The following is a 14,714-nucleotide window of genomic DNA, read 5'->3' as shown; positions in this document are numbered from 1 at the left end:
AATATTTATAAATAATTAAAGCACTTATACGATATACGTTATTCGAAGTAAATTACATTCAATTTTGTTTGAATAAATCACAGAAATGTTTGCAAACTTTTAGACGCTAGTGCAGCATCATTTATAAACATTTTATAACGAGTGTACCATTGTAGAGGTGAACCATGCTTAACGAAGTAGCTAAAATCCAATTCCTGGCAGGGTCACTCAAATTTGACACTTACTGTCTGAATCTTTTGGCACTTAGACTTTATTCACGGACGCAGATTATCGACCGTGGTAGCCAACTATTATCTGCCGTACGAACACTCGAATAACAAAGGGTCCATTTCAAATGAGTTAAAATTGTACAGAGTAACATTACAAAACGTACAAGTTATTACATCTCAGAAGAATAAAACTTTGATTGAGCGAAATAACGTGCCAAACTACAAAGAAATTTTATGGCTATGATATATAACGGAACATGCAGCATAAAATTATAAAAATAGATAAACTTAATACAGTCAGACATGAAATGTTAAAGGTAGTAATTTAAGTTTGGGAATAGTAAAACGTGGATTTTTCAAAGAAATTTCCTCAAGACAGATGAATGAAACATAAAGGAAAAATAATTTCGTAATGAGTGAATGAAAAATTTCAAAAAATGTAGAAGTCAAATATCAACGAAACATGTAATGATCAGACGCTGATCGAAATAGAAATGTTTCGAATAAAAGAGTATCATTCGGAAGAAAAATAACAAATTTTGAACACACTCAGGCACTAACCTACTAACCTACAAGGCACGGTCGCGTTCAAGTACCAAATTACTGAAACACCAATGTACCAAAGTGCAAAACACAGAGCCGTCAAGCTCGTGACCTATTGGACTTTAAAATTGCTGATTTGCTGAAACACCAAGGTCTCGAACCATTATCATTCCAGCAAGCGAACCGTCCCGAGAAAAAGTCAGTTATTTCCACCAAATATTTCTTTCCTTAGAAATGATGTATCTTGCAAAATATAATACAAAAAAGACGAACAATATTCTTCGTCTTTACATATTCATCAAGAATATATCACGTATGTCTGCGTATAAAAATAAAACAAAAATTATACATATACAATTAATATAAAATAAATGTAAGATATTAATCAACCATTATCACCATATCACGTATTTTACCAACAGTAACCTAAAACTCCCATGTACTGCAATTTCACCACACACCTCTCAAGAATCAATAAAGCTACCCCCTCCTAAACAATTAAAAAATGCTCAACGATTAAACGCAACCGAATTCCGCTCTGAAACGCGGTGAAAATTACTGGTCTGGCAACACGTACGAACGAAACAAAGAAAAAAAAATTAAAAAATGGTAGAAAAAAGGGGAAGTAAATGGAACATCAGTTTAACTTCTTTGCATCAATCGGATACTTCGCTAGCAGCGAGGGCTCGAAGGGAGGGGATAAACGGCGAAAAACGACAAAGTGAAATAATTTAGCCATTAAGCGTGCCGACAGCGTTTTTAGAACAAAGCCAAAATGGCGGCGCGCGGTCTGCTCATTAGAGCCATTATTGTTCAGCGTTCGCGCTCATTACGGAGTCGTTCCGCTTGGAATTTCACGGTTGTCGCCGGGGCAACAAAAGCGTCGAAATTTTGACAGCGCCGCGGTGCCGCTAATTCGGGATCCCGTTCCCTCGGTACAGGGCGATTTAATGGCGGACGTGCGACGTCCAAGAGGCTGCGCCCCTCCGTAATTAAATCGTTCGCTGGGGGAACGTTCCGCACGATGGAGCGCGGAATTTCGGTCGGTTCTAATCCATCGGAATTACGGTTACAGCGGAGGTGATTCCTCTTTAGATTTACTAACTGTTCGGGACTGTCGTGTCCCTCATGCTGTCCGTCGGTCAAATGTTAAGCGACGTAACCTCGAAGCGGGGCGCATCGATTGTCCAATACGTTCAGTGACCACGGAAATCGTACTTTCGTTTTACTGTATTCGTTTAATAAATGTTGAATTTTCATGCGTTGAGAATTTAGAAATTTGGTATTTTAAAATTTCAGAATTTGGAAGACTCAAAGACTCAAAGATCCAAAGACTCAGACTCAAAAACTCAAAGACTCAAAGATATAAAGATCCAAAGATCCAAAGATCCAAAGATCCAAAGACTCAAAGACTCAAAGACTCAAAGACTCAAAGACTCAAACTCAAAAGTCAAAGATTCAAAGACTCAAGGACTCAAAGACTCAAAGGTTTAAAGTTTCAGAGACTAAAAGATTCAGAGATTCGAAAATTAATTTTTTAATGAATTCTAATTATTTCTATATTATTTAAGTAAATTATAAAATTCCTTTTCGTTGTGATATATCAATTCACTGAAAGTATGGTTTGTAAGCTCTATCCCAATGATAGAAATTTAAGCACAGTTTTAGTTCGCATCAGTGTTTTCGTGAAACTGATACTTTAAGGTGTCTTCAGGAGACAAATGGTCAAGTGAAGGAATTGAACGAGGAGTCTTCGTTGCCATCGTGTTACCGAGTCAAGGTGAATGCTGAATCCAAAATGAAACGAAGAAACCGGAGGAGGGCATTGCGGATCGAGTTTCGACTTAACTTTCGAGCATTGGCCTCGGTTAACTCATCAATTACCGCGTCGCTGCGGCGCGCTAATTCCAGCTAAAGTGAATATTAATTAGCTGACTCGAAGGCAACCGGGGCTGATTTCTGCCCCGAGTTAATATCGGCTGCGGCTTACCCGACTCGATTAGGGACACGTTCATGAATAAGTAATCGAAACCGCGTAACACGTTGCTTCTTCTACAGATAAATGCACTTTATTGACATTAATTCGTTTTTCTTGCACTGATCTCGAATTACTTGTTAATTAAGTAAGTTGACGAGCATCTAAGTATAAATGGACAAATGAAACAATGTTTTGTCAAGTTACTTTGCTGTATGAAATGAACCATATATATACGAATTGTTAGAAAATTTAAAAAATCCTAATTTATAATATTATTACCTGCATTTATCCTTTGACTAGTAGGAAAGATGTATACATTCTATTTATTTATCGTTATTTAAAAGATATTAATCATTCGGTGTTCAACGAAGTTAGTGAAATTATTGAAGATAATGAATTAATAATTATTTGTTAGAGTATATTCAGTATCTATTGCAGAATCAGTTAGTGACACAGTTTCTTAAAACTGAATAAATAAACAGAGGCATTTTCATATATGACAGGATCACGAACTTTATACGTCCGTTACTATTTATTAACGAACGACGAGCACAATCATTTTAATTTGAGAAAGAACGAAGGTGACAGTGGAATATGAAACAGCGATTTCACTTCGTACCATTGAACAGCGGTGGGAGGATTAAATATAAGAATGGCGGTTAGTGAACTGTAAAGAAATGTTCTTTGTGTACACGAATGTTCCCGATCGATCTCTTCTACAGGATGTATTCGTTTCATTTTCCTCAGGGTGTAAAAGCAATCAGCAATGCTTTCAGAAGAGCAAAAGAAACACACGTAAAATATTCCTTTGAATAATTACACAAACAACTCGACTACATCGCAACAAGAATAAAAGAATCATTTTATTAACAGCGTTCCACGGCTAAATTATATTACTAACTTTCTTATTACACAGTTTCATTGTCTTTTCAAAAATAAATAATTTACACCGCATTCCAAATTTTTCAAATTTTCTACTAAAATATACTTCGACATTTTAACGTTTCATCGAAGGAAGGAAGCCAAATATGCTGTCAAACTCTTAATAAGAGAAAACGTGATAAACGAGTGCTAAAAACTTCTGAGGAGGGGTGTATTTCGAGGAAAACTCGAGACATGAACGTCAGAATTTCTCCGACGGACGATTTCTTTCAACTCGGAGCACGGGGTGACACGATCTCGACCAACGAAACTCGCAACGATCAAATTGAGATCTATCAGCCCCGCGAAACGCACGTCCCACGCAACTTTCCGCGAAACAACTGTCGCACGGCCGAGGAACGTCCCGTTGATAGGAAAAGTTATGAACTTCGGAACTTCTTAACTTCTCGTCTATCGCAAGCCGCGCGTCATTAGACGGCTGTCTGCGATAAACAATCACGAAAGTTCCCGTCGACGCACAGTGCGGCCGTCCGTGAACGAAATAAAAAAAATCGACTGTTCGCATAATGAAAATTGAAGGTTATCAATGTGTTGCTAAGTAGTCCCATCTATACAAAATGATTTTTATTTCTCAACGCTCGCACGCTCAAAGATTGCACTACATAGATCACGAGTTTACCATGTACTTATATTTTTACCTTGTGTTCATTGTTAAATATATTTGTACAGATTTTTTAACAATAGAAAATATTCTCCGAAGTATGTAGATTCGATTTCATATAATTTAGTGCAAATAAATTCTGTTTCACTGTTTATATAATTTTTATATAATCTATTTATGAAAGTTTTTACTGCAATGCTCTACATGGTTTATTACAGCATAACAGCAGAAAACAAGGTGGAAAGGAAAGATGAATGTTCTAGTGTGTAATCTAGCAGTCCCAGTCCACGAAAATGTAAACGCGAGGATGCAGCGGCGCGTAGCGTCGGCAAAATATTACGAATTAGCAATTAAACTTCTTGCGAGCTTAATGAAATGCAAATCCATTTCAGTCGACGGCACGCGGGGACACTAATGAAGCAAATATTCAAGCAGGCTGCGCTGCGCCCGTTGATTGCGTGGATCAGTTGAGATTATTTTAATTTTCCGTCAATGGTAGCAACCGACAGACGGTTGCTTCTTTCCTGATAAATTTGTGGCGTACTTTTCAACCTAATACAGTGTCACGGTAATCAGCGATGTAATGAACTTCGTTACACAGAATTAATCTGGACGGATCGCCGTCTGTTTGCTCTCAGTCGTCTCGAAAGGGGTAATTTCCTTACTTTTCTGAATTTCTCAAAGACGAAATGCTTCTTAAGAGAATATTATATTTGTTTATTCGTTTCTTAACCGTGCTCCGGTTTTAAGATTGCGATATTTATGAAGACCTTGCTGTAGATTCTTCTTTGAGCAAGTTTCTTAGTATCGTATTAATGATAATTATGTTTATTAATACTGGGTAAGTAATATTGCTTTATTTGGGTAATATTATTTGGTGTGGATATTATAGATACTATAGATATTATAGATATTATAGATATTATAGATATTATACAATAAACATTATAAATATTCTTCTTTTCTTTTATAGATACAAGTATCGTACAAATGTTCATTGTTGTTTTAGATAAATATTTACAGTGTGTATTATATTATTAACATCTTCTCTCTCGATCAAACATTTGATTGAACATCTGAACCTACTTAAACACCATATAAATAAATTTCTTTTCATTTAAATTGCATCGGAATAATCAGAACATCCAATACACACGGACGTAAAATATCTAGCCCAACGATGTTTTTAGAAATGTATATTTCAGTAATATTTTTCCCTTCGTTAGCGGATTCAGTGAACTGAAATTGACACGAAGCTTCATTACAATTCGTTAAACTTTATTCGTAAACACTTTCAGAAAATATTTTCCTGTATTACCAGTAGTAGTATTCTTTATTTCAGTCTCGTCAATGAAATGAATTTGACTTACAGTTTCTTCTCTTTCATACTTCCATACTTACACTTGCACCATACATTCCTATATATTTCGAAACTATTATTTACACGTATACAATATCATATTTTCTCGTCTCTTGTCTGTAAAAGAAAGGATTAAAATTCTTTCTCATTTCTTATCATTAACATTAAAATATTTTTATTTCTTCACTATCAAACAGAAAATAATCAGATTCGTCTCGGTCTAGCCTAACTGACAGATAGTTTGATAGTATCGTGCAAAGACGTTATGAACTTTAGATCAAAATTCACAGAAATATAATTTTTTTTTAATAATCATACGTCTTTATTTAAAATTATCTGGCATTTTTCCAATGTATATGAAAATCTTCCTCAGCATTTAAGGGGTTAAATCAAAGGAAAATTCAATGTAATAAAATAATCGAATCAATATAATTATAAGGTATATCACATGTTTACGCATTGTACGCGCATAAAGATCGAGAATCTTACACATGCAAACATGCCACGGGCTATGGGACTGGTTTCGAAACGCGAGAAATTAGCGTTTGTTTCCCGTGCGGAAATGCCACTGGACGTTTCCCCCGGCGGCCATCAGTTTGTTTTTTATAAATTGTTTCGCGGGTGAATAGGTTCGTTTGCCTATGATTTACGGGGGCACGGTTCCGCAAAGTGCAATGAAACAGCAATCAGAGGACACCGGAACGCCGACTTTTGAGAATCATGCAATCGAGACACGTCGAAATTGGAAATTTCAGGTACGTCCGTGTACGTTCGGTAGCTGCAATGCAGTTTCCTCTGTAGGGCCGCGATCGATCTAATGCGCGCGGTGCATAAGGCCGTATACCCCGTTCCGGTGCATCAGCGGCACAGTGCAGCGACTGATTTTCGGTGGCGTCGGGTCTTTTTGCACGGTTTCGTGAACGGACTCCTTTGGAACCGTGACGATTTCATTTCATATCGCCGGTTAATGGGTTACGATGGTCATTCATCTTAGGAAAAAATTAATCTAGGAGAATGGGAAGATTACTGCTTCGAGAATATTTTATAAAATTTTGTTTTCTTCATGTCTGTGTTGAATAAGATATTCGTAATAACTGAAAGTAGAATGTTTACTTATTTGTATTTTGTAATTGGTGATTGGTAAATTAAACGTACGGAAAATATTATATTGGCAGAAAGATCTCTTAAAATAATGAAATTGAATCGATTTTAGTTTCAATATGGTAATGAGAATTCGACTATCTAATTATCCTTCTTCATAAATTGTGATATTCGAGAAAGAAGTCACGAAGATATACATAATCCATCACAATTTAAATATGACCTATTCTAATCTCTCTCGAAAGATTCGAAATCAGACCAAATTGAATTCACAATATTACATTCGACTACATTATTCAATAACCTTCAAATTTATTTCAATTTCATCTTGCATTATATAATTATAATTCTATTACGTAAGTTATATTTTCAAAAATGAGTAATGAAAATTCTGTTAAATTGAGAGATACGAAGATAGTCGAAAAATTCACGAAAACTTGAAGACAAAAGGCAGAGTTGTGCAAGCAGGACGATAGAAGACAGGTAGACGGGAAAGCAAACAAATCCAACGAGCGAATACAACGTGGCGAATATCCTGGAATGCATTCGAAGATCGAGTCTCTGTTCGCCGTTCTCTTTTCCATATCGCGAGAACGTGTCCGCGTTGGATTTAATGACTACCAGGAGCGTAATATCTTTACCGATGGCCCGGAAATGGATTCAACGCGGATACCTTGAGACACTGGAACCGAGCGGCGCCGTCGTCGGTTATGCAAGACCCAGCCGGAAGGACTGTCAGACCGGAAAACGTCGTTCCGCGGAAATTTTTCTTTCGTCGTTGATAACCAGATCAATTCGGACCGAGGAACGCAATCACCGATGACCTTCCATTCAACTTTTCGCGAATTACTTCAGGAAATTGTTCGAGAATTTGAATAAAGGTATTCGATGATGCGCGCACTGATATTTTTATAAGTGATGTTAATGATATTAATATTTTAATATGGCAGTATCAATAATATTAATATTTTAATATTGTAATAATAATAATATTAACATTTTAATATAATAATGATAATAATATTAATATTTTAATATAGTAATATGAATAATATTAATATTTCAATATAATAATACTAATAATATTAATATTTTAATATAATAATACTAATAATATCAGTATTTTAATACAGTAATACCAATAATATTAATATTTTAATACAGTAATATTAATAATATTCAAATTCAATTTTTTATATGAATGAAAGAATTGTTACACTATAATTAAACATTACGAAAGCCCTCAAAATTCTAATATTTTCGAACTATTATTTAAATTGAACTGTAAGTTATTTTCACGGATATCCAATTTCCCTTGGCAGAGAATTTTCGGTGAACACTGCAGCGGCTCAGACGGTGTTTTCAAGTTTCCGTTTTCAATAACCATTTCTGGGAACTTTATTACATATTAATTTCAGCGAAGATTACATTGCGCCGGACAATCTGCGAAGAAAGTTCTCCACTTAACCAGGGTCTCCCCGGAGATGCAAAAATAACGATTAAACAAAGATATCGCGCAATAAAAGTTCCCAAAGATCGATCCAACTGCTCTCAAACATTGCGCGCGGTATAATAACGTTCCACGAGTTCCCAAGTTCTCCCGGTGAGCGTATGTATGTATCCCAGTTACTTATATTGATCGAAAATGTGGAAGACACGGTGCGGAGCGTACCGTAAAGTTATTAGTTCCGTCAATTTTGCAGTTTCTGAAGCATGCTGGAGATTGTTTTTGACCGCGAATCTCTGCGTGAATTTTCACCTGGAATTTTGTTTATAAACTTCCCGCACCACGCGAAAAATCATAAAGTAATAACGGAGGAACCTGAAGGACCGTGCACTTTAAATTGAACATTCTCCAATAAACAATAAAAACTTCCTGGCCAGGCTATTGAAACTTCGGAATTTATCAGTTATTAAGAAAAAAATAAATACTCTATGAAGCTATACTATCGTACGTTGATTACTGGAGAATGGAAAAATTATATTAAAACTTTCAACGCGAAAGCTAACATCGTTTCAAAAAGCATCTCTTAAAAATATTTTTCTAGGAGATTCAAGGAGATCAGTGAAATTATGTAAAATTTTTAGTTTCAGTAAGATTGTGCAGTAATTAATGTTTCTGTAGAATGACTTGCGAATTAATTTCTCAAACGTTGAAATCTACATCCACGGTGTTGATAGTTAAGGACGTTGTTTATTTGGCAGTAATATACGTAACAGATTGGCAACGTTTGTAGACTTCCAGTTCTACTTCAAATAACATGTTCACCAACGACATAGTGGACCAAACACAAGCTTCAAAGCGATGTAGTAAATGTCTACAGAGTTCTGCTGCATTGACATTCGTGTATACAGTTAAACGCGCTAATCATGGTTTCTAAGTGAATTCCTACTTAACAACAACCGTACAGCGAATCTTTCAAATGATCGGTTTTAAAGTTTGACTGAAAATTCTGCGTTGTCTTTCGTTGGTTTATATCAATTCCTATATTGCTTGATTAATCAGTTTTTCAATGTTTGTCTTTCCCTTTGTTTTTATTTCCATTGAGAAACATTGTTAAGTACTCGTGGTTACCGGAATGGTGTTCGAGTTTTGTTGAATTTTGCACGTGGTGTGCAGACTAATAAACTTGTACGGTTCGAAGGACCACCCGATGGTAATCGGGAACAAAACTTGGAAATGAGTAGGAGGTGAAGTGGACTTTGACTATAATGCTATGTGCTTGATCGAAATTGCTAATTTGTGCTTTGTAGTCCGTACTTCCTACTCCGTACTCTGTGCTATGTACAATTTGAGCTGATACTTGTCGAACTTGATTCTCAACTGACTGGGCCTCCCAGAAACGTCTTCGACGACACCTCCGCAAGTCGTCTTCGCGGGGGTGAAGTCGTTCTGGTTGGTCCTTTAATTCTAGAAGTTTGTGGAAGGGAGAGACAGTCCCCTCCCTTCTTGGGTCTCCAAGTTGCTAATGTTAATAACTAATTCGTCGACCGTGGCAGGTAAAAAAGCGAGAAACGCTTAGGCCCTTAAACACACATGCTAAACGGGCTAGAGAGTCAAAAATGCTGGTAACTGGACGCCAGATGAACAATAGACAGCGAAAGTGTACAGTAAGAATAGCGGGCCTTATGGGTTCAGGGATTTATGGCTGCCACGGTCCCTTCTCGTAATACCGTAAGGACGACTGCAACTTGCGACGGGACGAAGGCTCTTATTGCTACGAAAAAACTAACAAATGTACAGCTAAGTCTTAGAAAGATAAAAGGCGTACACAAAACTAAAACTACGGTCGTTCAAGGGCCCGGACGAAACGGTAAGGCTATAAGTGGCCTTAACAAACATTGTTCATCGAACTTGTTTACCTTTCTGTTGTAGCCAGTTAGTTGACAGGTTATGTAAATGATAGGTATTTACAAACTTTCGAATCAAAATTTCTGAATCAGGGAAACAACACTAAGAAGAACAAAACATCGCTAAATTACTCAAATTTATTTGATTTGTGATTGAAGCACCTACAACACTTGTTACTTAACATTAAGAAGGTTGATTTTAAAAAAAGATTTCTGATACCAACTAATTACAAGACAATAATCTAATCAAAGATGAGAAAAAAGGTTAAACCTTCGAAACTCATCGTAAACAAATGATTATTTAGAAATAAATATTTTCAAGCTTAATTGCTCTAAGTACAGTAGAGAGTAACATTACAAAAATTGAAAGTTACCTTTTCAATTATAGGAAGAATAGTGTTTATGATATTCCATGTTGAGTTACAACGATCTTTCATTTTTAATTACATTACGTAATAAGTTGTTTAAAGGACAGAACCAACCGTATTCTGCGAAGATGAATTTTATACGTTATTTTAGTAAATTGAATTACTCTATTCGCAGGAATCCAGTGCCGGATGGCGAGACACTGTATCTAATTTCGCGTGACACAACGCTCCAAAACAGTAGTCGACAATGATCCACCAATCTACGATGGTACCTAGGAGTACATAGATGGAGTAACAGCTAGATTGGATTACTTGCTATAGACGTCTCTCTCGTCTAAGTGCAGGTATACACCAATCTATTACAAGGAAGCAATGCTTTTGCAACGGGGACCACCGAGAGTTAGCCGGAGATTTATCGCGACCAATGAACGGTGAAACGTCAGTATGTACTTGGAGTCAAAGGGTGATATATGTGGAGGAAATGGAATTCATTTGAACCAATGAAACTGTTTCTTTTGGTTGCCTTAAAGCGCTTGAAAATATTTTAATCAAACAATTCGATGAAAAATGTGTTTTCGAGTTGGACTTACTAATAAGTAATTCGTTGTTTTTATGATTTTAAGAGATATTTTGCAAATAAAATGCTTGTTTTCTTATTCATTCATTCGTGTTTAATGACCTGAGTGCTTTTTATTATAAAATAATTGGAAGGACGTTTCTAATTTACTTTATATTACAATTTTACTGTACGAAATAATAGAGGAACAATTTCTTAAATTTTAATATTATATTATATTTATATTAACATTTGTTTACTCACAGTAATGTGTTTTCTAGATGAAGTTGTGGAACACGCGAACTTCGTGAACGCTCTGCAAAAGAACAATCAAATTTATTAGAAAAATTCTAAATATTGTATCAATATATAATATTATTATTCTTTATTTGATATTAATATATTAATACATTAACACTAGAACAACCGCACCGAAATGAGTTTTCTTATTCCACAACTACTGATGTCATAATACCGTTAAATATCCAAAATGATTTAAAAAAAGAAATAGTTTCACTCGAAGATTATAATGGATATCCGAAGAAATCGAGGATAACCTATTCTAACGATTTTATAAGGACTACCTACGAATCGTATTAAACGCTCAGTAGTTCTAGTGTCAAATAAACCATAACGTGACGTCTATAGAAATTTTCTCGGTGTTACACATTAAACCATAAACCGCAGTCTTTCAGGCTGTGAACGTGCAGTGTATGGATTATGTCGATCACCGATACAAATGTCCCAGAAGAAGCGATTTTGCGAAATGGCGGGTACAGATCTTAAAACGCCTATATAAGATCGATAGGAATCACGATTCGTTACAAAATTCCGTGTCTGTCCCTTTATGAACGCCAGTTTTTATGGGATTATCTTCCTGGGGGCATCATATTTTATTGTTATTGCGTCTGTCGAGGCAAGTTCATCGTTTTTTATTAGATTATTATACTCTACCCGTAGGCAGCCAAGATAACGGTGAGTATTCATAAATTAGAGAGCTCAATTTTTTTTAATGTGGACCTATGTTTCTTCCCCATTTTCCCATCGAGCACGTCGGGAATTTTAAACAAGCTTCGAGGACCTGTCGTGCTCTTATCGCAGGGATATGTGTAATCCCTTCTAAACTGATGGAACAGTATATTCGAAGTTTTGTTCGTGTGCCAGTTAGAAGAGGGGGAAAATACCAAGTGAAACTTGAAAATCAAATTATCGGTTTTATTTTAAGAACAGAAGTTTCTGATTTATTTTGAGAATAGAAATTAATATTTTTATAAATAGATTAAGAGGACAAGTTTAAAATGTAAGGAAGGACAAGTTTGTAAAAGTATTGATTGACAGATGATAGTTGTTATTGAAATTATAGTGAAGGATTTATTATGTTCGTTAACTTATTAATTTATGAAGAATTTATGGTATTTTTTTAAATCATGTATGGTGATAATAACGATTTTATTAAAAATTTTAGTATTTTCATTCTGCGTGACCTATAACAAGCTTTCGAAGAGGTAAACTTTCTAAATTCATTAAACATTTATTGCGAAGTGAAGCCTCGCGTGGATACCTACTTTAAATACAACCTATTGGCAGACCATAAACGACTATAGATTGTTATAACGATTGTAGAAAATGCTACCTTGGACTTTAGGCTGCATTATAGGAAGCTTTATTTATAGAAAGTGGAAATGACCTCGAAGTACTTGTAAGTAATCATTCAACGAGGGTAATTCAGTTTGGTCTATGTATGGTCTAGAATTGGTACACGATGTACAATACATCAAATATAATCTTCACGATATGAACAATTAATTAATTGTTCAATTTAATAGAACAATTAATTAATTAAATCCCTTTGAAGATTTTCAAAGTTCCATAGAATCTTCTATTTTTAATGGAGATCGTATCAATTCATTATTTCTTCTATCCTTTAATCATATAATTACTGCTTTTATTATTGACAATTCAGTTCATTTTTAGAAGACTACAATTTACAATCATTTTACTTAATCAAACGTTAATAAAGATTTCCACATTTCAATAATTTCCATACATTCATAACTATTAATTAAACATACAACATTTTCAATCTCCTACAACGGAATAAGCAAATACGTTCAACAAATATCCATGACTTTTTGTCATTTTTTTTACAATATAACAGAACTCTTAACACTAAAACTACCGATCAGTCAAATTGATTTTGAAATTTTCCTATAGAAACTCCAAGAATGTGCCCATTGACATTTCTATTAAACCATAATAGAGTTTTCACATTCCTAAATCAATGTCTTCAGTGATTTCTCAAAAAATCATCTGTTATCTTTTCAATAATCATATACAGAGGAAATCAGGATCGTGTCACTTTTATCTGCCTGGTAGTTCTACAGTTAACATAGTAAGAGAATGTTCCTCGAATTTCTATAATTAATTTCTATAAATAGAAATTAGTCTAAAAAAAGCGTGTACTATTATAAACGTCCTCAGTCTATTAACGATAGTCTGCCTGCGCCCCAGCGAGCGCACGTGTCCATTTTTGAGCGAGTTCGATTAAAGTAACCAACAGAGGGATAGAATAATGATAGAATCCATTAAGATCGATCGGGTAGCAAGTAATTTCCAAGGGTCGATCAAGTAAAAGGGCTGGCCAGCAATCGCGCGGCGTAAACAGTTCCCGGATCAGTGAAATGGTTCGCGTGCATCAGGACATTCAGCATCCTTCGTATCTTCATTTCACCAGGCGTTCGTTCGCAATAAAACTCCCCCGGTGAATCGGTATTGAATTTTTTTCTCCCCCGAGGCCACATATTTCAGGCGCGGGACGGCAATAATGAGGCGGAAAATCCCTGTTGCATTACGGACGGGTGCATTCATTGATTACCGTCGTTGTTTCCCATTGGATGCACCACCAGCGAAACAATCGGCTAACTCCGCAGCAATTAGACCCTCTAATATAAAACAACCGATTTTTCAGGGCAATCTTAATCCCTACACAATTATCGTTTCGAACATTTTTATAACATTCGGATTATTTCACTATCATTCCTACACTGTATAATTGGAAACTAATGTTTAACAGGTTTACGGTCAATTCGACGTATATTGAATTTCGTATATATCATTTGACAAATTTTCACGTCGATTTTGATTGTTGCAGTTAGGCGAATAGGTATTCTAATTGGCTGTTTGAACCTTAAAGTCTCAAAATATGAGCAAAGCAGTACCAATTCTGCAAACCTAGTTCAAACAACAAAATGCTGCCAATGATAGATACAGGTGAAATACAGCTCTAATATAGTGTAACTCAAGACGGAAATTTGAATTTCTGAATATCCTTATTACAATGGAAATAAATAATACACTAAATATTCGTATTTCGATGTTACGCATACTCTCGAACACTCATTTTGTCGGAAGAAGTTCAGACGTTCGATGTCATGGGGGTCACCGGTGACCTCAACCAAATCGAATTACTATAATTCATTCAATTAAACTATGATTATTTGAAAACTTTTCTATATTACAAGTAATACCACCTAATGCAGTGACATTTGACAAGATAAACCTACAATAATAATAACGTAATTCAATTACATAAATTGATGCTACATTATTATCATTTTGATACTCAACGTGTTAAAACTCCAACCCCAAGTAACTTCTGTATACCCAGCATAAGACACCACCACCAGAAAAATTACATGAAGCTTG

At 35.4% G+C, this 14,714-nt stretch overlaps 1 protein-coding gene across 5 annotated transcripts in view; it reads right to left on the bottom strand.

Annotated features, from left to right (window-relative positions):
* The window catches only part of LOC116427594 (octopamine receptor beta-2R), a 95,402-nt gene that overhangs the window by 47,456 nt on the left and 33,232 nt on the right, over positions 1-14,714 (bottom strand). For 4 of the 5 annotated variants that reach the window (XR_012999805.1, XM_031978119.2, XM_031978117.2 and 1 more), the window contains exon 2: positions 11,274-11,325. The exons of the other annotated variant lie outside the window; for it this stretch is intronic. The gene's annotated coding sequence lies outside the window, so the exon portion shown is untranslated. The remainder of the gene's footprint in view (positions 1-11,273; positions 11,326-14,714) is intronic. 5 annotated transcript variants of the gene reach the window in all.

This window comes from Nomia melanderi, chromosome 1 (assembly GCF_051020985.1).
Source record: "Nomia melanderi isolate GNS246 chromosome 1, iyNomMela1, whole genome shotgun sequence".
NCBI lineage: Eukaryota > Metazoa > Arthropoda > Insecta > Hymenoptera > Halictidae > Nomia > Nomia melanderi.
Note: the sequence above shows the minus strand (reverse complement) of the source record. Positions and strands in the feature narration are given on the sequence as shown.